Source organism: Anabrus simplex, chromosome X (genome assembly GCF_040414725.1).
Source record: "Anabrus simplex isolate iqAnaSimp1 chromosome X, ASM4041472v1, whole genome shotgun sequence".
Lineage (NCBI taxonomy): Eukaryota > Metazoa > Arthropoda > Insecta > Orthoptera > Tettigoniidae > Anabrus > Anabrus simplex.
The window spans coordinates 2,431,332-2,456,759 of NC_090279.1; positions in this window are offsets into that span (position 1 = coordinate 2,431,332).

The following is a 25,428-nucleotide window of genomic DNA, read 5'->3' on the forward strand; positions in this document are numbered from 1 at the left end:
AGTAATACTATATGAGGAACAAATTGGGTCTAGGTTGCATGTGATTAGTAATACTATATGAAGAACAACATGGTCTAGGTTGCATGTGATTTGTACTACTATATGAGGAACACCATGGTCTAGGTTGCATGTGATTAGTAATACTATATGAGGATCAAATTGGGTCTAGGTTGCATGTGATTTGTAATACTATATGAGGAACAAATTGGGTCTAGGTTGCATGTGATTAGTAATACTATATGAGGAACAAATTGGGTCTAGGTTGCATGTGATTAGTAATACTATATGAGGAACAAATTGGGTCTAGGTTGCATGTGATTAGTAATACTATATGAGGAACACCATGGGTCTAGGTTGCATTTGATTAGTAATACTATATGAGGAACAAGATGGTCTAGGTTGCATTTGATTAGTAATACTATATGAGGAACAAAATGGTCTAGGTTGCATGTGATTAGTAATACTATATGAGGAACACCATGGGTCTAGGTTGCATTTGATTAGTACTACTATATGAGGAACAACATGGTCTAGGTTGCATTTGATTGGTAATACTATATGAGGAACAAATTGGTCTAGGTTGCATTTGATTAGTACTCCTATATGAGGAACACCATGGGTCTAGGTTGCATTTGATTAGTACTACTATATGAGGAACACCATGGGTCTAGGTTTCTTGTGTTTTGTACCTCTATGTGAGGAACATCATGATCTAGGTTGCCTGTGATTAGTACTACTATATGAGGAACACCATGGGTCTAGGTTTTTTGTGATTAGCACCACTATGTGAGGAATACCACGGGTCTAGGTTGCCTGTGATTTGCACTACTATATGAGTAACACCATGGGTCTGCATTGCCCGTGATTGTATAAGGAATTCCATGCGTATTGGTTGACTGTGATTCATACTACTCTTTGTGGACCACCATGGGCCTTGTTTGCCGGTGATTTGTGTTGGTAATTGCGATGTAGCCAGGCAGTGACTTGTGCTCTAGGCTTTCAAGATTTTATAGTGGATATATGATGTTTGGCTGAAAAGAATGCAATTATTTCAAACTGTAAGTACTCGTGTTTAATCTGACGTAAAAACATTTCAATTGTAGCAAGTGCTGTAAATCAATTTTTAAACTGTAGGGAGATTCAGTGCAATCTATATAACAGTGTTTACAAAGTTGTTACCAACATAGAGTGTTGACATTTCCGTGGCGTCAAGTGAAGTATCGATTGTTACAAACTACTACCAGCTTCAATGCTCAATGTTTCCAAGGAGTAAAATTGTATTGTATTGAATCGTTTGCAACGAGTACTGCCAACATCTGTACAGAGCACAAGTATTTCCTGTTGTAAAATGTGTGTGTGCGGAAATTGTTCAAAAGCTGTCGCACGTCAGGATGTAAATGGAAAAATTCAGTGCAAGTTATGCAGTAATCTATTTCGTAGTGCATGTGTAAATTTTGCGGAAGAGTACGGGAAAAACTTGCGATCCAATGATGAGATGTGGTTATGCAGTAATTGTGAGAAAACTCCCTGTAGTAATGTGAGTGATCAGGAGGGCAGTAATGTTGTAGAAAATATATCGACTGTAAGCGAGATATATCGACTTCTGTTTTCAATTAGCAAAGAAGTTAAGGAATCGTGTAAGAATCTTGAGGTAGAGCTCGGTAAATCACTGAACTCGGTTCATGAGAAACTGGAGGAAAACTTTATTTTACTTATGAGTCATGGAGAAGAACTGAAATCATGTAAGAAAGTTATTGAGAGCCTTAAATCAGAGAACTGTGCATTAAAGAACAAGATCAGAAACTTACCGCAACAAATAGATGATCTGGACCAATATGGAAGGCGTAATACACTGGAAATACATGGGATTCCTGAAACGCCAAATGAAGATGTGATCTCCTTAGTGAAAAATGTAGGTCGGGCATAAGATGTTACTGTGACTGATAATATGATTGACACATGTCATAGGTTAAAAAAGCCAGTAAGTCAACCTCACGCAGGATTTATCGTGAAATTTGTTAAAAGATTTGACATGGATATGTTTCTCCAGAGGCGTCAGATTAAACGTAACTTGAGCTGTGCTGACATTGGACTTACCTCTGGGGGGCCTATCTATGTCAACCAAAATCTCACTATAAACAGATGGATTATTTTCAGTGAAGCGAGAAAGGTAAAAAGGGAGACAGATTTTGCATATTTGTGGGCGAATAATGCAGGAAATATTGAACTTAGGAAGAAATCAAGTGACACTTATGTATAGACTCTTAGAACGATTGATGATGTTAAGAATTTGGCATGATATACATGGCTGTAAGGGATAAATTGTTATCATTTTACCATCAGAATGTTAGAGGGTTGAAGTCCAAAATAAGTGACGTATACACAAGTGTCCTTGCTAGTAATTATGACGTGATCATGGTGACAGAGTCATAGTTGAAGAAGGACGTATATAATGGAGAAATATTTGGTTCAAGATATAATGTTTTTCGGCGGAATCGTGTCCATAAGAAGGGCCGTGGTGTTTTGATAACTGTTGCCAATACTTTTAAATCTGTTCTTGAGAACTTGATGTAGAGAACATCGAATGTGTCTGTGTTAAATTTATTTTAGGTGAAAAGGTATATCTCGTGGTAACTGTTTACTTTCCACCGAACTCTGATTTAGAAACTTATAATAATTTTTTGCTGTACTTGAAAACATCGAATTCATACAACATTATAATGTTATTATAACGGGTGATTTTAACTTACCTTTCATCAATGATAGTAACTGTAATTTACTTAATTGTAGACCAAAATACCTCCCTCTGGCTAATTTTATTGCTTTATTCAATCTGAATTCATTAAATAACGTAAAAAATGCTAGTGGTAAAACACTTGATTTAGTTCTGCCCAACTATGTAGGAAATATCAATGTATTCAGAAGAGATTACCCCCTTGTGCCTGAGGATTCTAATCATCCTGCTTTATATTTTGAACTGGTTGCTAACATTGACCGAGTCAAAATATTACCTGTCAACAACTATAATTTCCAGAAGGCCGATTTTTATGAATTGTATGTATTGTTACAAAAATATGACTGGAATCAGTTACTATTGAGTGAAGACCCTAATAATGCAGTAAGCTATTTTTATGAAGTCCTTAATAAACTTTAGACAAAATAAGTTTCTGAAAATCAGTGAATAAGAAAAGAATGTACCCTTGTTGGTTTACATTAGATATAATTAAAATGTTGAAATTAAAGGAGATTCACAGGAAGCACATGAAGCATTCTTAATACAGTGCTCACATATACAAACAATTAAGAAAACAGTCTAAGACACTTATTGCAAGGGCGTATAAATTGTATATATTACAGTCGCAGAATAATATAAAAATGATCCGAAAACGATTTGGGGTTTCATAAAATGTAAGCGAAATAATAGTTTGTTCAAACAGTGTATGACATAGGGTGGAAACGATTTGGTAACTGCGCAAGGAATAGCCAACGCGTTTGCATGTTATTTTCAAACTGTTTATGCACCCCAGCCTTCTTTATATATAGCTTCTGAGTCAGTATCAATGATTAATGCTCACAGTTTGCAGATATGTCCACGCGCAGATGAGTACAAAGATGCAGTGACAAAACTTAAGGCATCTAAATCGGCGGGAATTGATCACACACCTTCTTAAATTATTAAAGGATGTGCAGAAGTGCTAATGGTTCCACTATGGGCCATATATAATTTAATTCTTGAAGACGCAAATATTTCCTGAGATTTGGAAAATAAATAAAATAACTCAAATTCTAAAATCTGGTGATAGTTAGAAAATTGAGAACTACAGAGCTATCTCAATAATATGTGCTCTAGCGAAGCTCTTGGAAGAAATACTCTGTTAGAATATTTAATCATATCAAACCATACGTATCAGAATTTCAGCATGGGTTTTATCCCAAGCGTTCTACTACGACTAATATTATGAACTTTATACAGGATATTTCTGATTCAATGAATGAAGGGCTTCCTATCAATGCAGTTTATACTGATTTTGCAAACGCTTTTGACAAAATTGGTCATGATATACTTTTGAGTAAATTACCATTATTTGGTTTATCTTCTGAGATTCTGAATTTAATTTCTTCATATCTATTAGACAGAAAACAGTCTGTATCTTACGCACAAAATACTTCATTCCAGTTCAAACTTAATTCTGGAGTCCTTCAGGGGCTCAAACCTTGGTCCATTGTTCTTTTTATTATTTATACATGACTTACCGAAAGTAATAAAATATTCAAAATGCTTACTCTTTGCTGACGACCTAAAGATTTATAAGCAATTTACCGGGTATGATGATGCTATGGAATTGCAAGCCGATCTGAACAACTGTTACAAATGGTGTGTTGCAAAAAGGCTTTTTAAATATTAAAAAGTGTTTGGGGATCACATTTTATCGTAATAAGAATGTGACTGTGAATAACTACAGTATAAATGGTGAGATCTTGCAGAGGTGTAATTTAGTAAATGATCTGGGTGTTATGCTTGATTCAAAACTTTCATTTAACAGCCATATTCACAAAATTACAAATGATGGATTTAAACAATTACAGTTCCTCGTTAGAAATAATCAGGAACTTAGGGATGAATATACTTTAAAAATCTTATTCAGTCATCTTGTTAGAAGTAAACTTGAATATGCATGTGGAGTGTGGGCTCCTCAGTACATGTGTACAATTAACGAAATTAAAAAAAAAAAAGTTTTGCGACATTTATATTTTAAAAAATAATTTGGTTTAATGCAGCTCAGTACACGTAGAATATTATCTCAAGAGATATTTCTTTCCAAGACAGTTAATGGAATATTAGATAACCAAGAGTTTCTTAAAAGAATCAACTTCAATATCAGGAGGGTAACTCTTAGTTTGAGACAAATATTTTACTGCCCCTTCTCAAGCACCTCACATCATAAAAATTCACCTGTTGTAAAAATATTTGAAGTATGTAACAGAAGATCTTCAGACAGGAGACAAATAAATTTTGCTTTATCACTTCCTTTATTTTCAAAAATATCAAAACATTATTTATATTATAGTGAATAATTTATTGGAGGAAATTAATTCAGCACTGAAATATGACGTATGTAATGCCACTATTATTTTGACAATGTATATGTGTTTGTGCATTTGCTATTCTTATGAATATTTTTCTTTTTTCTCTGCTAATTTGTTTTATCTTCTTAAACTTGAATATTTTATGTGTTTGTATGTTTTATTGAAAATGTGTTTAAATTATTCTTAATTTAGTCATGGAGATCATGGCTTTTTAATTTTTATATATTATTTTGTACATATAGGTAACATTTATATATTGAATGTGTTTTGTACCATCCATTGTAATTGGGGATATACCCTGTTATGGATGTATTAATAAATAAATAAAGTAGTTCACTGTGTGAGGAACACCATTGGTCTAGGTTGCCTGTGAATTGTACTACTATGTGAGGAACACCATTGGTCTAGGTTGCCTGTCATTAGCACCACTATGTAAGGAACACCATTTGTCAATGTTGCCTGTGATGAGCACCACTCTGTGAGAAACACCACGGGTCTAGGTTGCCTATGAATTGTACCACAATTTGAGGAACACCATGGGTCAAGGTTGCCTGTGAATTGTACCACTATGTGAGGAACACCATGGGTCTAGGTTGCCTGTGAATTGTACCACTATTTGAGGAACACCATTGGTCTAGGTTGCCTGTCTTTAGCACCAATATGTAAGGAACACCATTTGTCAATGTTGCCTGTGATTAGCACCACAATTTGAGGAACGCCATGGGTCAAGGTTGCCTGTGATTAGTACCACTATGTGCTGAACACCATGGGTTCGTATTGCCGGTGATTGTATAAGGAATTCCATGGCACATGGTTGCCTCTGATTAGTACTACTATGTGAGGAACACCAGGGGTCTAGGTTGCCTGTGATTAGTACCACTATGTGCTGAACACCAGGGGTCTAGGTTGCCTGTGATTAGTACCACTATGTGCTGAACACCAGGGGTCTAGGTTGCCTGTGATTAGTACCACTATGTGCTGAACACCATGGGTTCGTATTGCCGGTGATTGTATAAGGAATTCCATGGCACATGGTTGCCTCTGATTAGTACTACTATGTGAGGAACACCAGGGGTCTAGGTTGCCTGTGATTAGTACCACTATGTGCTGAACACCAGGGGTCTAGGTTGCCTGTGATTAGTACCACTATGTGAGGAACACTACGGGTCTAGGTTGCCTGTGATTAGTACCACTATGTAAGGAACACTACGGGATTGTGCATTGCCCGTTATTAATACCACTATGCAGACGTGCCAACTTTCAAAAGTAAAAAATCAGGAGATTTTGTTTTTGCGGCATATCCAGACATGTTGCGACACTTTGATGAAGAATATTTCACACATTATACTACTCAATTAAGTAATTTCTCCTATTAATTTACTTGTAAATACTGAAATATATTGTTTATTTTATAAATACTGAAATACTGTATGAATTTGAGCTTTAGAACACATGCCTCTTCACTGTAACTGCCTTTGACGTCTTCATAAATTTCTGAACTAGATTTATGCTCAAAGCACTGGCTTGTTGAATGGGTTTTAAGGTTTAACTTTTCTAGAATTTTTTTTTGGGAAACTTTGATCTGAATTGAGGTTTCGTCCTCGTATGTATGGTAATTTACTCTCAGAGTCGGCATTGCTATATGGAAATGATAAAATAAAAGGCATTACGTTAGAGATTCTGTCATATTTAACCCGTGAGGGGTCGCGTCCTGTCGTATCAACCATTTCTGTTTATTTTGATCAATCCTTCCACGAACACTGTTTATTATACTTCCTTCTCCTCAATGGACTCGTCCAAACTTCTGTCACACCACGGTTATCCCTCTCCACTCATTCAGTGAGTGACGACCTGGCCATCCGCTCGATTCGTTCGCACGCGACTCCTCACGTTACCTGTCTCCGTTCTATTCAACCGAAAGCCACTCATCGCGTAAACTTATTAATAATGCGGAACGTGCACTGTTATCATTCATTGTTGAGAAGGAGCCTTGTGTAGATGTGTTAAATGAAATAGTGTGTTAAGTAAGCGTTTGGCGTTATATTGATTTCTGGTCAAAACGATGCGACTCTTGACGTTACACTCGGCAGGCATATGTCTTGCCAGTGCCCACTGAACATCACTTCTCTCCAGATACTTAAAGAACTAGGAAAATCCTGGGATTTTCAAAAACTACAGGGATACTAAATCTGTTCTCAAAATCGGGCAGTAAGTCTCTGGGATCAAGGGAGAGGGAGGAAGGACCAAACGTAGGGAGTTTTCCTCTTAAATCGGGGGAGTTGGCACGTATGCACTATGTAAGAAATGCCATTGGTCTAGGTTGCCTGGAAGTAGTACCACTATGCGAGGAACACCACGGGATTGTGCATTGCCCATGATTAGTACTACCATGAGAGGATCATGATGGGTCTAAGTTGCCCGTGATTGATACCACTATAGGAGGAACACCATGGTTCTGCATTACAAGTTATGAGCGGCCAGTGACCTGGATCTGGAACCCTCTGGACAACAGACATCATCTCAGAAAGTAAGGCCCTGTGAATTTGATCCACTGATTGTTTTGGATTCATGTTCATTTTTTCGTCATTCATTTTAGATTCTAGTCAGCGGATACATTTTGAAGTTTTATTTGTCATTTCAGTTCATATCATTGCACCTCCTAACATTGGCGTCAGTGATCTAGCTGTTAGGCCACTTATAAACAACAAATATTATAATCTGGTTCTCTTTATTCCTTTGCATCCTCTAATGATCCCTGTACATTTTTGGGATCCATTTTAAACAACAAATATCATCATGGTCTGGTTTTCTTCATTCATTGCGTCCTCTAATGATGCCTGTACAATGTTTCTTCTGGGATTGCTGAAGCCTTATTCCTGATCCCAGGTTCATCCTATTCTGAACAATTAGTAATGATCGTAACACTTTACTAAAAATGCAGTTTGGAAAAGGTTTGTCATTGCAGTATTTAGCCAAATCTCAAAAGAAATTTTGTGAGTTCATTCGAGGTCTTTCTCTCCCTCTACTGAAATACCGTTCCTCTATGTAAAATCTGAAGTAAACCTAAGATCTCAGGATTTCTCTTTGTGTTTCGGATATTGTTTTCTTTTCTTACCAGTCTTGGTAATTTTTATATCCTTCCTGACTGTCCGTAATAGTTCATAATGTGTGACATGATCTGTACGGGATATTCGTAGACCCACATCTGAAAGGCTTCTTATTATTGTAGCTTGCAGTGGCTGCAGTCGCTGACCTTATTTCTACATCATATAGAAAGATAATGAAGGTGTAGTATCTCACCAATCAAAGCTTAGTGCGGATGTTCAAATAGTTACTCTTCAGTATTTAACTGATTGTTACAAAGACGTTCCATTCTATTCAGTTTTTAATTTCGACTGATTGGTCCCAATCTCAATTAATATAGCTTCTTAGGTATTTAAATATTTCACTTCATGAAATTTCGGCACCGTTTAGAAATTGCACCGAAAAAGCTTTTGTTTACTAAAAACTGTAAGTTTTGACTTTAACCATCAGTTGTTATAAAGCGTCCAAGGAATCGGCAAGTAGAAGTGTCATCTGCGTACCTGATATTGTGATGCTTGCCATTAATAAGTATTCCCTGGCGCACATCTAGCAAGGCCTGCCTCAATATAAATTCAAGAGTACTGGAGACGAAACGCACCCTCCTTGGTTACCAGACTGGATGCCAATTTTTGCCGATTGTTAACTCCACGAAATCATATGGCAAATGTTCGATTCGAGTGTAAGTTTTTAAAAGGTACGTATATCATTATCAATTCCAGTCTCGTTGAGGATACGTATAACTTTAGAATGTTGCATATGTCAAAGGCTTCCTCATAATCTGAGAAACAAACATATCACAATGGACATTTCAGAATCTTTGAGGGAAAACCAGTACATAAGTAATTTCTCCTCTTGTGCGAAGAACATTCCTAAAGCTAAACTCTGTGTGGAACATTTGTTCCCACGAGGTCTCCATCGTATCCTGGTGTCTATTCCTTTCTTATAGAGTGTACCGGGTGGTACACCTCCACGTCGCTAATTCAAACTTTGCGCCAGTGGAAACTCCTCTGCTGGAGGAAGTCTGAACTTTATCTACTGTGTTAATTTTCAAGTTTCTCAGAAGATGTCACTACTTGGAAATTTTGAAGTTTCTGAACTGGGTCGTTTTCGACGTATTTTTGTTTTGCCTGTAGTAAGAAGTGTGAACATTCTCTTCTAGAGGACACTACTGAAGAACTACAATTGTGCACCCTAGTGCGAAGTGAAAGAACTATGTTTTTTGAGAAAATTTGAATTCATAAGTTTGTTCTTTGTTAAATTTCTTGCAGTCATTGTTTAAGTTGGCAATATTAACCCTTTCTTTCCCCTTGTTTTGAATTTAGCCAATCCCGAATTTCTCGAATTAATTTTCCACCAATAATGTGTTTCTTCTTCATTTTGTGTAGGGGTTTTCTTGGTTAACCAATAAAATTCTTGTGGAAGGGTGTTCTCATTCCTGAAACGCCTCGAACTTTCCGCGAGAGTATATAAACTGCTGATTTTAGGGTCTCTGCGCCACTTCAGTAACATCTTTCAGTGTGTAAAGTACGTAGCAGGGGGCGGGAAGCGCCTCTTTCTTCGGGCAGCAGTTCATCCACAACTTCTTTTCTTGCTAGCTCAGCAGTTTAACTCTCGGGGCAGGTCCGAAGCCTTTTCCATGTAACTTTCCTTTAAAAATGTAAAGACACTCGGTGTCAATTCTTTCTGTTTTAACTTCATATTGGGATAGAGAATGCTTAACCCTCTCGAGCTCCCACTCATATTGCATTGAGGTGAACTTATTTTCTCAACCGTTTTTTCCTTAACGTAATATAAATCGTTTCCTTCTAAAAGTCACCTCTTTAGTATGGGATTAGCCCTTGCATTAACGGCCTAGTGCCAAGTAGGTTTTAAACAAAATGTATTAAGAGTGCAAGAACGCCTCCTCTCAAGTTGGTATTTTAGAGGCCATGTAATTTTCATGTTTCCTTACTTAATAGGCCTCAGTAGGTTGGGTATTTTACCCCTGTGCTTATGTCCTTAGAGGACAACTTGAAGGTGGAGTTTGGTGTGGCCTTTGATTGGCTTAAACTTAGAGAGCGGTTCGCTCTTTTGAAATTTGTTTCTGCGTGACTCTAGGAGGCTTTACTGTGTAATTGGGAGCCAGTGCTCCGGGGCATGATTGGGGTTTTCTGCCCCTCTGTTGTATCTTGTTTTTGGGGTAAGGTTGGGCTAATTCCTCAAGAATTGTGAGTTCGGGGCTCGAAGCCCAAATCCTGTAAATACTGTAATTGTACTTTTGTTGCCTTGCTACTCTGTACCTGCCAATTTGTCATTTCTTATTCTTGATTTTGAAAAGAAAATATAACCTTGTTAAATTTTACCTTAACTTTAATTTCGTAGTTTGAGACCCGTTCACCCCCGCACCTTCTTTCACCTCTGCTGTTCCACAGATACCTCGGAACAAGTGGTAGCAGAGCGTGGTTGAATGGGTCTCAATTTAGCCCCTTTTGACGGCTAAACATTGCTTTGATCCGAACTCTAACAATTTTCTCTGTTGCTGGAAATTTTTGATTTTTTCAAAATTGTTCTGTCATCATGCCCGGCCCTCGCGATGTTCTCCATCTTAACTATTTGCGCAAGGAGGAGTTGATCTATGAATTAGCTATCAGAAATGTGCAATCTGGAGGCACGGTTGCGGTAGACACAAATAAGCTTAGAGAGTCCCTTGATTTGCCCATATCCATCCCCACCTTGGAAGAGAAAGAAATTGACGACTCTCTTTCCACGATCACTGACAATACTACTGAGCTAGCATCTGTAGTTAGTTTTTTTGAAGAGAATGATCCTTCTCCTTATCAAATTAAACGTGTGCAAGCCAGGTTATTTCATTTTTCTAATAGAGTTAACGATCTGTTGTCTCTGAAGTTGAATGACGTTCAGAGGAAGGAAGCTAGTATGGTTCTTGAAAATCTTTCTGAATTGTCGAGTAAGGTTACCCAATTGTTAACTGGGGAAGTTCCTCCCAAAACTGATCAACCCACCACGGTGAATGTAGGTAGCGAGGAAGAGCCTCCTAAGGGAGATGTCAATAGGAAAACCGTTGGAGCTCAAACAACCTCTGCCCCATTGGACAACGAATCTGAACGCCGTACCTCGTTGAATAATGTACGTTCTGAATTAACTTCTTTGCCACTTAAACCTTTACCTACTATGTCACCTGGGTTCAGCAGCTTGCCTCATCCATTAGCAATGTTGTTCACAGGTATCTCTAAGTTTTCTGTTAACACTACCAGTGAAGTTATATCATTCTTAAGGTTTTTAGTTGAATTTCAGGATCATGCCCTTGTTTTTTCTCTTTCCCCATGTCAGATTTTGCAAATCATCTATCCCTATGCAATTGGTATTCTCTCAGACAAAATAGTAAGAGCCATTGCCGAGCAATCATCTATTGAAGACTTCCACGCCCACTTGCTAGCTAACTTCATCCCGGCTAGGGCAAGGTCCTCCCTTATTCAGAAGTACTATTATCGTGTACAGCGCTTGGATGAAAACTTGGCAGAGTTCATCCAAGATATTAAGTTCTATACTAGGGTGTTTGCTCTTCACTTCCCTGAGGATCAGATTGTACAAGCTATTGTGGAAGGTATCTCACCATCCTATAGGTCATATTTGTGTTTCGCGGCGTGCCCGCAAACCTTCTCTGAACTCGAAGCATTGGACGTCATAGCGGAAGGAGTTAGATACGCCGATTCCTTGCGTATCGCGAAAGAACCCCCTCCTTCCTTTTGTAATCCTCGGCCTCCACCTCCCCGACCAGTCACACCTCGTAAATGTTATGCTTGCGGGTCGCCTGACCATCTTCGGAACAAGTGCCCATCAATCAAGCCTAGTGGGACAAGGAATGGAGCTGGTTCATCACAAGGCTGTTTTAAATGTGGGGCTTTCTCACATATCGCCAAGAATTGCCCAAATTTGAATAGCACCCCCTCCTGCTCTACTTCTGGTGCAACTTCCACCAATGCCAATAATAATAAGTGACTAGCGGCTTCGGCTGAGTCGACTAATTCTGCTTCCCAAGGCTCAGCCCCTGGTAAACAGGTCGAAAATTCAGGGAAAACTCAATCTTCAGATTTATTTTTTGAATGCCCAAAAGAATGTCTTAGGATTGCGGCGGATACCCCCGCACCTGTTCCTTTTCTTAAGATTGAAGTAAATAATGAGCCTATTACAGCTCTATTTGATTCCGGCAGTGTTTGTTCTATTATTTCGGCTGAATGGTATTCAAAATTGAAATCTGTTTGTAAGCTTCCTGACTATTGTTCCTCTTCGGTCCAATATGTTTCGGCTAATTCATCTCCATTAGAAATTCTAGGTTCTTTAAATGTCAAAATTCGTATTTTTACGTTTACTTGGAAAATTAAATTGTTTGTGGCTAAGCACTTGTCTTGCCCCATTATATTGGGAGCTGACTTCATTTCTCACACTGGTCTTGTGCTCGATCTTCAGAGTAAGTCGTGCACATTCAAATTTGCTTCCAATTGTAAAATCCCCTTGTTAAAGTGTAATTCTGTATCATGTTCCTCTATTTCGCCTACCCAGGATGAGATGTTATTAGACCTTAGACATCTACCTGAGGAGCAGGCTGATAGTATTCGTAAGTTGTGTCAGTCATTTCCAGAGGTGTTCTCTGATACTCTTGGTGTTACTGGCCTTATTGAATACAAAATTGAGGTCACGGATTCGATTCCGGTCCGTTTTCCACCTTATAGGTTATCTCCACCTAAAATTAAGGCTCTGAAAGAAATCATCGATCAGATGTTGAAGGATGGTATTATTAGGCCCTCTAAGTCGGCGTATTCTTCGCCTATTTTTCTAGTCCCGAAACCCCAAGGTGGCTTCAGGCCTGTCATTGATTATAGGGCTCTCAATCGGAAGGTGGTGTTACAATCTGTGCCCTTCCTGACCTTCATTCTTGCTTTTCGTGGTTTCGTAAAGCTAAATTCTTCACCATCTTGGACCTGAATCAGGCCTACAATCAAATTCCCCTTGCCGAAGAGTCTAAACATCTTACAGCGTTTGCCACGGATTGGAATTTGTATGAATACAACCGCGTGCCTTTCGAGCTCCCCACGGGAGCAGCTGTACTCACTAGACTTCTAGATAGGGTCTTCTCCGACATCAAATTTGAGTACTTGTATCACTACCTGGATGATGTCGTCGTATTTTCGGAGACTTTTGAAGAACATCTAGATCATCTGCGAGAAGTTCTCAATCGCCTTCGTAAGGCTGGGTTAACTGTTAAGTTGTCCAAGGTTGCCTTCGCTAAGCCCTCCATGTCATTCCTAGGGCATATTGTGTCACCTGATGGTGTGGCAGTCGATCATTCTAGAACACAGGCCATCCGTGATTTTAAACCTCCCAAGGACATCAAAGGTATCGCCAGGTTCATTGGTATGGTGAATTTCTTCAGGAAGTTTATTCCTAACTTCGCTAATAGAGCGGCGCCCTTAAACCTTCTTCGTAGGAAAGGCATCAAATTTGAGTGGGGACCTTCTCAACAAGCCGCTTTCGAAGATCTTAAATTAGCTCTCTGTAATGCCCCTGTCCTTGCTATGCCCGATTTCTCGAAGAAATTCATCGTCCAAACCGACGCGTCGTCGTCGGCGGTAGCTGCAGTCCTTCTTCAAGAGACTGAACTAGGGAGGCGTCCCATCGCCTACGCATCTAGGACTCTGTCGGCTCAAGAAGCCAAGTATTCCATCTATGAGCTCGAATGTTTGGCAGTCTTATTTGCCTTAGAAAAGTTCCGTCTCTATCTGGAACATGTCAAATTCGACCTGGAGACAGATAATCAAGCCTTAAGCTGGGTCTTAGGTAGGCCGCGTCGTACTGGTCGTATAGCCCGTTGGGCCATCCGAATTTCTGCCTTCCAATTCGATGTCAGGCATATCAGAGGTACTGAAAATGTCGCAGACGGACTCAGCCGTATGTTTTCCAACGACGTCGAGACCCATGAACCGGTCGATAGTTCATCTCCTCCCGAGTCCATACTATCTGATGTTAATGCCATCTTAACAGATGCTCCCATGCTCTTTAGGGATATCGAGAAATACCAACGTGAAGATCCGACGCTGGCTCCGATAATGGAAACCCTTTCTTCTGGGGAACATGTTCTCCCTTATGTACTGAGGAATGGTGTTCTATGTTGCCCTTCGAGGCATGATAAGATGATGAAGGTTGTCGTTGCAGCTGTTCTTGTACCTATGATCTTCAAGTACTATCATGAGACCCCATTAGGGGGGCATCTTGGAATCTTTAAAACTCGTGAGAAGATTCGTGAAAGGTTAATCTGGAAAGGTATGGACGGTGAAATCCGTGAACTAGTAAAGGCTTGTAAATCTTGTTTGCTTAGTAAACCCACTATGTCCACCAAGGTAGGCCTTTTGTCTTCTCATCAGACTTCGCGCCCCATGGAACGCCTGTATATTGATTATGTAGGACCCTTCCCCCAGTCGAAGGGAAATGCCAACAAGTTCATCTTTGTATGTGTAGATGGTTTTACAAGATTTTCCTGGTTATTTCCGACTAAGCTGGCTACCGCTCAGTCCACCATTACTTGTCTAAATTCAATCTTTGCTTCTTTTGGTCCGTGTCAATATATTGTGTCTGACAATGCTAAGGCTTTCACATCTAACTTATTCCGTAAATTCTGCTTTGACCTGTCCATCTCTCATGTGACAACTTCTGCTTATTACCCTCAACCATCTCTGGCTGAACGGGTTAATCGTAATCTCAGGTCCGCGCTTATTGCCTATCATCATGAAGATCATTCTAGGTGGGACACGTCCCTCCATTGGTTAGCCTTTGCTTTGAACTCGGCGGTTCATGAACCTCATAAGTTTACGCCAGCTTCGCTGATGTTCAAGTTTGTTCCCAACACGCCGCTCTCTAACCTCTGGTCTCTGAGTGACATTCTACCTGAGACGATAGACCCAGATAACATTAAAGATCTTTGGAAGAAGGCTAAAGCCAATCTTAAGGTGTCTCATGAAAAGGTTAGGGAAAGATATGATCGTGGACGGAGACCCACCCATTTGAAGATAGGCGACCAGGTGATGGTCAAGAATTTTGTTCCCGCGGGCAAGCTTGCCCCCAGATTTCATGGGCCGTGTATCATTCTCGATTTCCTTACTCCGGTTACCTTATTGTTAAGCAATCCAGCCACCGAGGGGATATTTAGGGCTCACCTGTCACAGGTGAAACTGGTGTAATTTCTGTGTTAACTTGCTTCATATAATTTTGAAAGAAATAGGAAGGTTATATTTTTTGAGGAGTTTCACTTTTAAGGCCTTCTGCCCTTGGAATCTGTTTCCTTTGTGTGTAATTATTTTTGTAAACCTCCCCCGATCAGTTAAACTGCCATCCTGTCCTTACCATGGCCATTACCACGCTCCCGTCTCCTGCTAACATAACATACAGTGGCTTATACATGACATGAATATCTTCACGCCGCTGGCCCCTCAACCTCTCCACAAAGCCTGTGCCCTCAAAAAAACGATGATGGTCCAACAAAATTCTGCCGCCGAGCTTTAATGTTTCAGTGCCCCCGCAGCCGCGTGGCGCCGTGCCGCGACTGGGATAGAGGAAGGGCCCCTCTACTCCAGCGTGGTCGACCTGTGCACGGCGAGCCGGAGCCCTCCTCCCGGCCAAGGCTGATGTGCGGCGCACAACCTGCTACTTGCCCGCAGCCTGTATATGTTCGCCGCGGGCGCGGCGTGCTTCAACCCCACTAATCCTCTCATAGTGCGGGCGAGCGGTATCTCAGGGTACTTGAGGGGTCCAAGCGGCCTCCTCTGGACTCAAGCAGCGGCGGCTGGCCTGGCCGTCAAAGTCATCGGCAACTGATATATTTAGTCAGTTACATGGACGTTTCACATCAACAATTATTACCTTTTTGGATTTTACTGCAATATCTGGTGGACTTAGAAAATTTTCTTCCCTTTCAAGAATTTAAAGTTTTTCCTTCTGAATTCAACTTCTACAAACATAAAGACATTACTTCGAAAGTTACTACAAGAATTTTGAAACTGGATCCAATCATTTTAAGAAAATTTGTTGGTAAATACTTCTGCAATTAACTTCCATATCAACATCATAGCTTTGGACCTTATGTTGAAATAAAAGTTTATATTCTTCTGTGTTACCCCTTGGAGGGACTTTGGAGGGGGGAGGTCTGTACTGGGTGGTACACCTCCACGTCGCTAATTCAAACTTTGCGCCAGTGGAAACTCCTCTGCTGGAGGAAGTCTGAACTTTATCTACTGTGTTAATTTTCAAGTTTCTCAGAAGATGTCACTACTTGGAAATTTTGAAGTTTCTGAACTGGGTCGTTTTCGACGTATTTTTGTTTTGCCTGTAGTAAGAAGTGTGAACATTCTCTTCTAGAGGACACTACTGAAGAACTACAATTGTGCACCCTAGTGCGAAGTGAAAGAACTATGTTTTTGAGAAAATTTGAATTCATAAGTTTGTTCCTTGTTAAATTTCTTGCAGTCATTGTTTAAGTTGGCAATATTAACCCTTTCTTTCCCCTTGTTTTGAATTTAGCCAATCCCGAATTTCTCGAATTAATTTTCCACCAATAATGTGTTTCTTCTTCATTTTGTGTAGGTGTTTTCTTGGTTAACCAATAAAATTCTTGTGGGAGGGTGTTCTCATTCCTGAAACGCCTCGAACTTTCCGCGAGAGTATATAAACTGCTGATTTTAGGGTCTCTGCGCCACTTCAGTAACATCTTTCAGTGTGTAAAGTACGTAGCAGGGGGCGGGAAGCGCCTCTTTCTTCGGGCAGCAGTTCATCCACAACTTCTTTTCTTGCTAGCTCAGCAGTTTAACTCTCGGGGCAGGTCCGAAGCCTTTTCCATGTAACTTTCCTTTAAAAATGTAAAGACACTCGGTGTCAATTCTTTCTGTTTTAACTACATATTGGGATAGAGAATGCTTAACCCTCTCGAGCTCCCACTCATATTGCATTGAGGTGAACTTATTTTCTCAACCGTTTCTTCCTTAACGTAATATAAATCGTTTCCTTCTAAAAGTCACCTCTTTAGTATGGGATTAGCCCTTGCATTAACGGCCTAGTGCCAAGTAGGTTTTAAACAAAATGTATTAGGAGTGCAAGAACGCCTCCTCTCAAGTTGGTATTTTAGAGGCCATGTAATTTTCATGTTTCCTTACTTAATAGGCCTCAGTAGGTTGGGTATTTTACCCCTGTGCTTATGTCCTTAGAGGACAACTTGAAGGTGGAGTTTGGTGTGGCCTTTGATTGGCTTAAACTTTGAGAGCGGTTCGCTCTTTTGAAATTTGTTTCTGCGTGCCTCTAGGAGGTTTTACTGTGTAATTGGGAGCCAGTGCTCCGGGGCATGATTGGGGTTTTCTGCCCCGCTGTTGTATCTTGTTTTTGGGGTAAGGTTGGGCTAATTGCTCAAGAATTGTGAGTTCGGGGCTCGAAGCCCAAATCCTGTAAATACTGTAATTGTACTTTTGTTGCCTTGCTACTCTGTACCTGCCAATTTGTCATTTCTTATTCTTGATTTTGAAAAGAAAATATAACCTTGTTAAATTTTACCTTAACTTTAATTTCGTAGTTTGAGACCCGTTCACCCCCGCACCTTCTTTCACCTCTGCTGTTCCACAGATACCTCGGAACATAGAGTATTATTGCTCTCATAATCTCTTCACTGATAATACTAGGACTGTATTCCGAATTTATTTCACATCACGGCTTATACTGAGTGTGAAGTTTCTCTACGTGACTTCTCTACCCTCGCCCTCCATTCTGACTTACAAGGCTCATCGTCCTTCTCCTTTCACCTTCTCCAGCTCAGTATAAAGCAGCTGCCTCCTAAAGCCTTTTGTGAACGTTTAAGTAATTACAGTATTGCCCCGCTTTTTCATTCCAGCATTTTATGTTTCAACGTCATTTAAAACATTTTTGTAGGTCCCCTCAGTTTCTCTGCGCTCGCAATGTATTAAAATCGTCTTGCGACCTTTTATGACCCGCCATTTTCACTACGTCAGGCTGCTCGAGATGGGGAAAAATCAAAGTACAATGGTGTCACAATACCTATATTGCTTCAAGTAACCACGCCATGATGACCAAACCAGACAGCACACATGTTACAACAACACATGGGCAGAACTAGCCTTTTTTAAACGTCGGGAAGCTACGCAAGTCGCCTAACAACTATGATGAAAGGGTTACCTACTTAACAAATTTATACAAAAGGTGGGACATTTCTGATGAGCGGGTTGCGTAACCAAAAGTTATTTTTCAATGTGTTCTTCACATGGGTGTGGGACAAAACATCAGACACCATAACCATGCAACCAGTGTACAACGTATGAATGTGAGATAGACGCTGTTTGTAAATTGCACATAAAGTAGCAAATATTCTTGGCATAAAAATTTCAGCGCATATAATTGAGAATGAAACGCAATCGGGGATGAATCTGTGGAAGAGGGAATCAGTGGAAGACTGCAGGAACATTTTAAACCTAGATGAAGCTGGGCTGTTTTCCATTGTGTTGCTCAGCATGCCTTTCGCATTTAAATGTGATAAATGCCGTGGTGGGAAACTGAGGAAATTGGGCTCACATTGATGTAAGCCCATGCTGGTGGCTCTGAGATGCTCCACTCCGTTGTGATGGATAAATATAAAAAGCCTCCCTGCTTCAAGGATGTGCGATCATTGGCAACTGCCTATGATGCCAACCCTAAAGCTTGACGACCACATACCTTTTTTGACAGCAGTTAGCTGCTCTCGATTCAAACATGGTTGTGAAAAATAGGAAAATCCTTCTTTTCATCGACTGTTGTCCTACAGATCCTGTGGATGTTAATTTCAGGAATGTGCTGTTAGAATTTCTGCCTGATAACTGCACATGCATGCTGCACCCTATGGATGTCGGTATTATACACCCCTTTAATTCATTCTATTGGGAGGAGTTGGTACAGCTTATTTAATTTCTTATAGATGCTGGAAATGTTCCATCATAATTTAGAGTTTCAAGCTTCGGTGCACTTAACTTCATTGCAATGTCCTAGAAGGCTGTTGGAGATTCATAGAAAAGGACTCGTACACACTCTAACGGCGTTATGTGATTTGGATATGCAATCTCCCTGTACATAGTTTAGTCTTTCAAGTATGAGCTCCTGCTATCTAGCGGAGCTACTGGGAACTGCCATATCGCTTGTATTTATGCTTTTGTTTTGTATTTGGTTGTAGTAAGTAAGAATAAAGATGGCAGCCATGACGAAGTAAAGCGATTCAGTGTTTTATTTATTAGTGATATCCCCAACATTTAAGGTGCCGAAACAACCCATCTGTTCAGGTTACGATACGTTTCATCACGAACTTTCAAGATTTGGAGAACTTTCACGCCAAGTAACCACGGATCTCCTGTAAAGGGAATGTTTCATCACGCACTCGACCCTGGATCACGATGAGTAGAACCGTTATTTATTCTGAGATACAATGTACTGAATCACTAACGTAGCATGCTATACAGGGATTGTACGGCATTATTGCATTGGTCTAGATATTATTTCTGCATGCTTCAAGAATATCGTTATTTCTAAAACAAATCTACGCCGGTCTGTGTGACTAGTGCTGCCACCTACTGGAAACAAGGCGTACTATTACCGGCCCAACTACCTACTGTCATGGGAACAAAGCCCTGCCTGCAGCACGTTCATCTGCACCCCCTCCTCAGCTGTCATAAATCGGCCGTCTGTCACACCCTCAGCGATGTCTATACAAGACCTGTCCCTTCTGAAAAGAAAGCGAACTACTCTGCGAGCAAATTTAACGCGCTTTGTCAATCTCTTAAAAGACAAAACAAATACACCAGACTAAGACGAAATAGCATATCTTCGTGATAGACTTCAGAATACTTTGCAATTATTAGTTTCCTCAGACGATGTTATACACGACCAGTTACCCGACACAGATTATGAAACAGATGTACAGGCATGTGAAAACTATGTCAACAGTGCAACAAGAGCTATACAGCATGCCAACAAAATTCTTACACGGAAACCAGCAGAGACAAATGCGTCAGCATGCATTCCCAGTTCTAGCTATTATGTTCCACCCCCAGTTGTTCCAGAATTTAAACTCCCGACAATACACATTGAGCCATTCTCAGGTGACATAGAATCCTGGTCTCGTTTCTGGGAACAGTTCGAGACAGCAGTTGACAACAACACCACGATTCCAGACGTTAGCAAGCACGTGTTATTACGAGGATATCTACGAGGGGAACCCAAGCAACTCGTCGATGGTATAGCACGTAGTTCAGAAACGTACGCCCAGGTCAAGACTTTACTTACTGAACGTTATGGCGACAAGGATAAAATAATTCAGGTTCATCTGAGCTACCTGGAGAATTTACCACCCACATTATCAGAGAATCCTGATGATCTCAACGTGACATACCTGGAGTGCCACCGTAGAGTTCAAGCCTTCAAGGCGCTCGGCGAAGACATTAATGTTTACGGACGCGTGATTGCCCCGAAGATTTTACGAGCTTTTCCAGCAGCAATCTGCACACGTTGGCTAATTCACGCAAAGCGCAACAAAATCTCCGAAGGTCATATGATGTCTCTGATAGAATTTCTTCGTGAGGAGGTAGAAGCGGCCCTTAGCACTCAGAAACTCAGGGGAGAGACTAGCATCGCACTTCCATCACTTTACCAACCTACAGCAGCTGCTCTCCAAGAGTACTAGGCCACAAAAGTTAAGGAGGGAGCAGAACAAGCCCGCAATAACACCATTCTGTGCCTTCTGCGAAAGCAGGGGTCACTGGGCACAGGGATGCACACAAGTAGTCCTACCCCAAGCCAGGGTGGAGAAGCTGAAACTCTCCAAAAGATGCTTTCTGTGCCTCAATTGAGGTCACAACATCCAGAACTGCAACATGAAGGGCAGAGTGTCATGCTCTAAATGCAAACAACTTCACCACGTATCCATCTGCAACCAGAGCCAATCCCAGTCAACTTCTGTCAGAAAGATTGAAACAGGGCCACCCAGTTTTTCATTTTTGCAGACAGCCCGTGTTCAGATACAAGGACCAACAGGGGCACACAAAATCACACGATGCCTTCTAGACGCTGGAAGTCAATCAAGTTTTATTGCCACGTTATTATTGGACACTCTACAGCTACCAGTAATCTGTAGTCGAGACCTAGCAGTCACAGCCTTCGAAACAACTAGCAATAGCTTTCAACCACGTCGACTCACCCAATTTGAAATTATCGGATTTTCGACAAAAACCGCCGTCACTATCACAGCCTTCGAAAGTGCCAACACTTATTCATCTCACCCAGCAGTCACTCTTAACCACAGCAATCTGCCACTCGCTGATCCAAAAACCAACGACGCAGATGACTTGCCGATTGAAATCCTTATTGGTGCAGACAATTATTGGAAAGTCGTGAAACTAGATCCACCACAGCCCATCACACTCTCTTTAGTCCTACTTCCAACAATCTTCGGTTGGGTCCTCAGAGGCAACCGCTCTGGTACCACTGTCAATCATGTCATGACGAACCACGTCTCAGTCAACAATGACGAGATATCGGACGACTCCATGCGACGTTTTTGGGACATCGAGACAATCGGCATTCGAGAGACGAAACACAGACAACTAGACGACACGGATGCTGCTATTCTTCAAGAGTTCCACGACAATTACCGCATCCATGACAGACGAAGAGTCGTATCCCTTCCTCGCAAACGGGATATAGTCTTATCCGATAATTTGGCAACAACCGAGGCAAGGTTTCGAACACTACAGAGACGGCTACATCAAGACGCAACTTTCAAGAACATGTATCAGACGCTAATGTTGGACTACGTGCTTCGAGAGAAAGTGGAATTAGCCCCCGATACCGCAATCCCTGGAAATGTGTTTTATCTGCCACACCATGCCGTCAAGAAGGAGAAACGAGATGCCACTAAATGGAGAATAGTGTACGACGCTTCCTCTCACGAACCAGGATTCCCATCCCTCAACGATACCCTCCACATGGGTCCAAATCTCCTACCCGAAATTTTTGCCACCCTCTCAAGGTTTCGATTGCATCAAAAGGCCATCGCTTGTGACGGTACCCAGGCGTTCCTCCAGCTAGCCCTCGACGAAAAAGATAGAGATCTCACCAGATTTCTTTGGTACCGCATCGACACTACTACAGACGGAACCTACACGACAACAGAGGACGTCGTAACGTACCGATTCACCCGCCTACCCTTTGGCTCACCTCTAGCCCGTTCCTCCTCTCAACCACTCTCCGTGAACTAGCTACCCTACACTACAACACTTATCCCACTGCAGCGCCTCTCCTAGATGCTTGCACATTTATGGATGACTTCACTGCCAGCGTAGAAGACGACAATACGGCCGTTACTGTTTATTATGAACTGACAGCCCTCCTGCGCCACATTCGACTCCCACTCTCCAAATGGGTCACGAATTCCTTGCCATTAATGAACATTTGAAAAGCAAAAACTCGAGAAGTTGTACTGCTGACACGAGTATTAGGTATCAACTGGAATGCGGAATCAGATCAACTCTTTACAACCCCAGGTGGCGTCACTACAAAACTATCCACACAGCCAGCAACTAAACAACAGTTACTGAAAGCCACCGCACGCCTCTACGACCCACTTGGACTATTTTCACCCGTGTCAATCACTGCCAAAATCCTTTTCCAAGACACTTGGTGCCAAGGACTGGCATGGGAAGAAATTTTACCGCCTAATTTCGCCCATCGATGGAACGATTGGCTCTCACACCTACAGTACCTCTCTCCAATCCGGATACCACGATGGATTGCCATTTCAAATTCCGGTACAGACACATCACTGCACGTGTTTTGCGACGCCTCCGAAAGAGCATACGGCGCAGCATTGTACGTCCGGTCACTTGTCGACGACGCTTACACTGTTCGTTTAGTTTGCAGCAAGGCCAGACTCTCCCCTCTGAAGAAAGTGACTCTTCCCAGGCTCGAATTGTTAGCAGCCTTGGTCGGATCCCGACTTCTACATTATTTTTACGAAGCCACTGGAGTAACGTCCATCCCTGCCACGTTATGGAGCGATTCTACAGTCACACTGGGGTGGATAAGAAGTAATTCCAACCGTTGGAAGATATTTGTCTGTAACCGGGTGACTGAAATTTTGACTCATACCACGTCCAGTCAGTGGAGACACTGTCCCGGAATCAACAACCCAGATGACCACCTTTCTAGAGGACTTCAAGCACACTAACTGGAGTCCTTGGACTCATGGTGGCACGGACATTCGTGGTTGAATGGACCTTCCTACTCATGGCCCAGAGATGTCACCCCCACTAATATGACTCTACCTGAGGAAAGGAAGACCACTCAAGTTCTTGCAACCACCACCCCAGAACCATTGTTTGCTGCCTCACGATTTAGCACATACTGGAAACTTTTAAGAGTTACCGCGTGGATTCTACGATTCGTGAAATGTTTGAAGGAGAAAACCAAGTGTTGTCACAACTTCACAGCCTCAGAAATGGAAGAAGCAAGAACGTACTGGATAAAGCAAGTTCAACAGGAATGCTTTGCTTCTGAACTGCAAGCTCTGAAGAATAATCTTCCACTAACACGAGCTTCGAAGACCTTTCGCTACAATCCATTTCTACAACATGGTATCCTCCGACTAGGCGGACGGTTACAACACGCAGACATCTCGAGTAACGAAAAGCACCCAATACTTCTGGATGGCTCACACGCTTTCTGTAAACTTCTGATAAAACAAACTCACATAAGACTTCACCATCTACGTGTTCCCGCTATCCTAACTGAACTACGCACAGAATTCTGGATCTTGCGAGCACGCCAAACAATCAAGAAGGTCTTACACACTTGCCTTCCGTGTAAAGTTGTTCATCGGAGGAGATCGACGGAATTAGAAGCACCACTTTCCCTGGATCGTCTACGTCCTTCCAGACCATTCGAAGTAACGGGACTAGACTTCGCAGGACCACTGTACGTTACTTCTGGCAACCTCATATAAAAAGCCCACATTACATTATTCACCTGTGCAACAACGCGAGCCTTACACTTGGAACTGTGCGGTGACATGTCGACAGACAAATTCCTACAGGCCTTGCAGAGGTTTATAGGCCGACGTGGTATACCACACACGATCTACAGCGACAACGCTCAGACATTCCATTCAGCGAACGCAGAGTTAACAGACTTGTGGAGAGAACTGACAGCGGCACGGACACACCACTATATGGCCCAGCAAGGTATCACATGGAAGTTCATTTCCCCACGTGCCGCTTGGTGGGGAGGATGGTGGGAAAGACTAATTGGCCTCACCAAGCGATGTCTACGGAAAATACTTGGACGTTCCACTATTGATGATGAAGGGCTACGGACTGTTTTGACCAGCATAGAAGCCATATTAAACACAAGACCCTTAACGCAACATGATGACAATGCTGGTGTATTGACTCCAGCCCACTTCCTCGTTGGCGATCGACTCACCACGATACCTACTGGACCAGAACCACCTAGGCGAGACCTTGTTAGAACCTTCAGACTACTCCAGCGAATGACTGACGACTTCTGGAAGCGTTGGAGTAAAGAGTATTTGCTACTATTACGTAATTTTCACGAAGTTCGCCAGCCCAGAGATCACGGGTTAAGAATCAGGGTCGGTGACGAAGTTTTACTACAAGAGGATACACGCCCAAGACACATGTGGAATAAAGCACGGGTGGAAGAATTACGCGAAGGACGTGACGGGAGAACTAGAACGGTTATTCTTCGCACCTCGGACGGAAACCATGTGACACGACCTGTCCAGCTGGTCATCCCACTCGAGATAGACCAGGGTGGGGAGGATGTTGGAGATTCATAGAAAAGGACTCGTACACACTCTAACGGCGTTATGCGATTTGGATATGCAATCTCCCTGTACATAGTTTAGTATTTCAAGTATGAGCTCCTGCTATCTAGCGGAGCTACTGGGAACTGCCATATCGCTTGTATTTATGCTTTTGTTTTGTATTTGGTTGTAGTAAGTAAGAATAAAGATGGCAGCCATGACGAATAAAGTGATTCAGTGTTTTATTTATTAGTGATATCCCCAACAAAGGCTGTGAAGCTAACTACGATCTCAAATTGTTTCTTGATAGTAGGATTCTTCAAGAATCGTCCCGACACTTGCCTGCCAGTGGAAGAAGCAGAAGAACA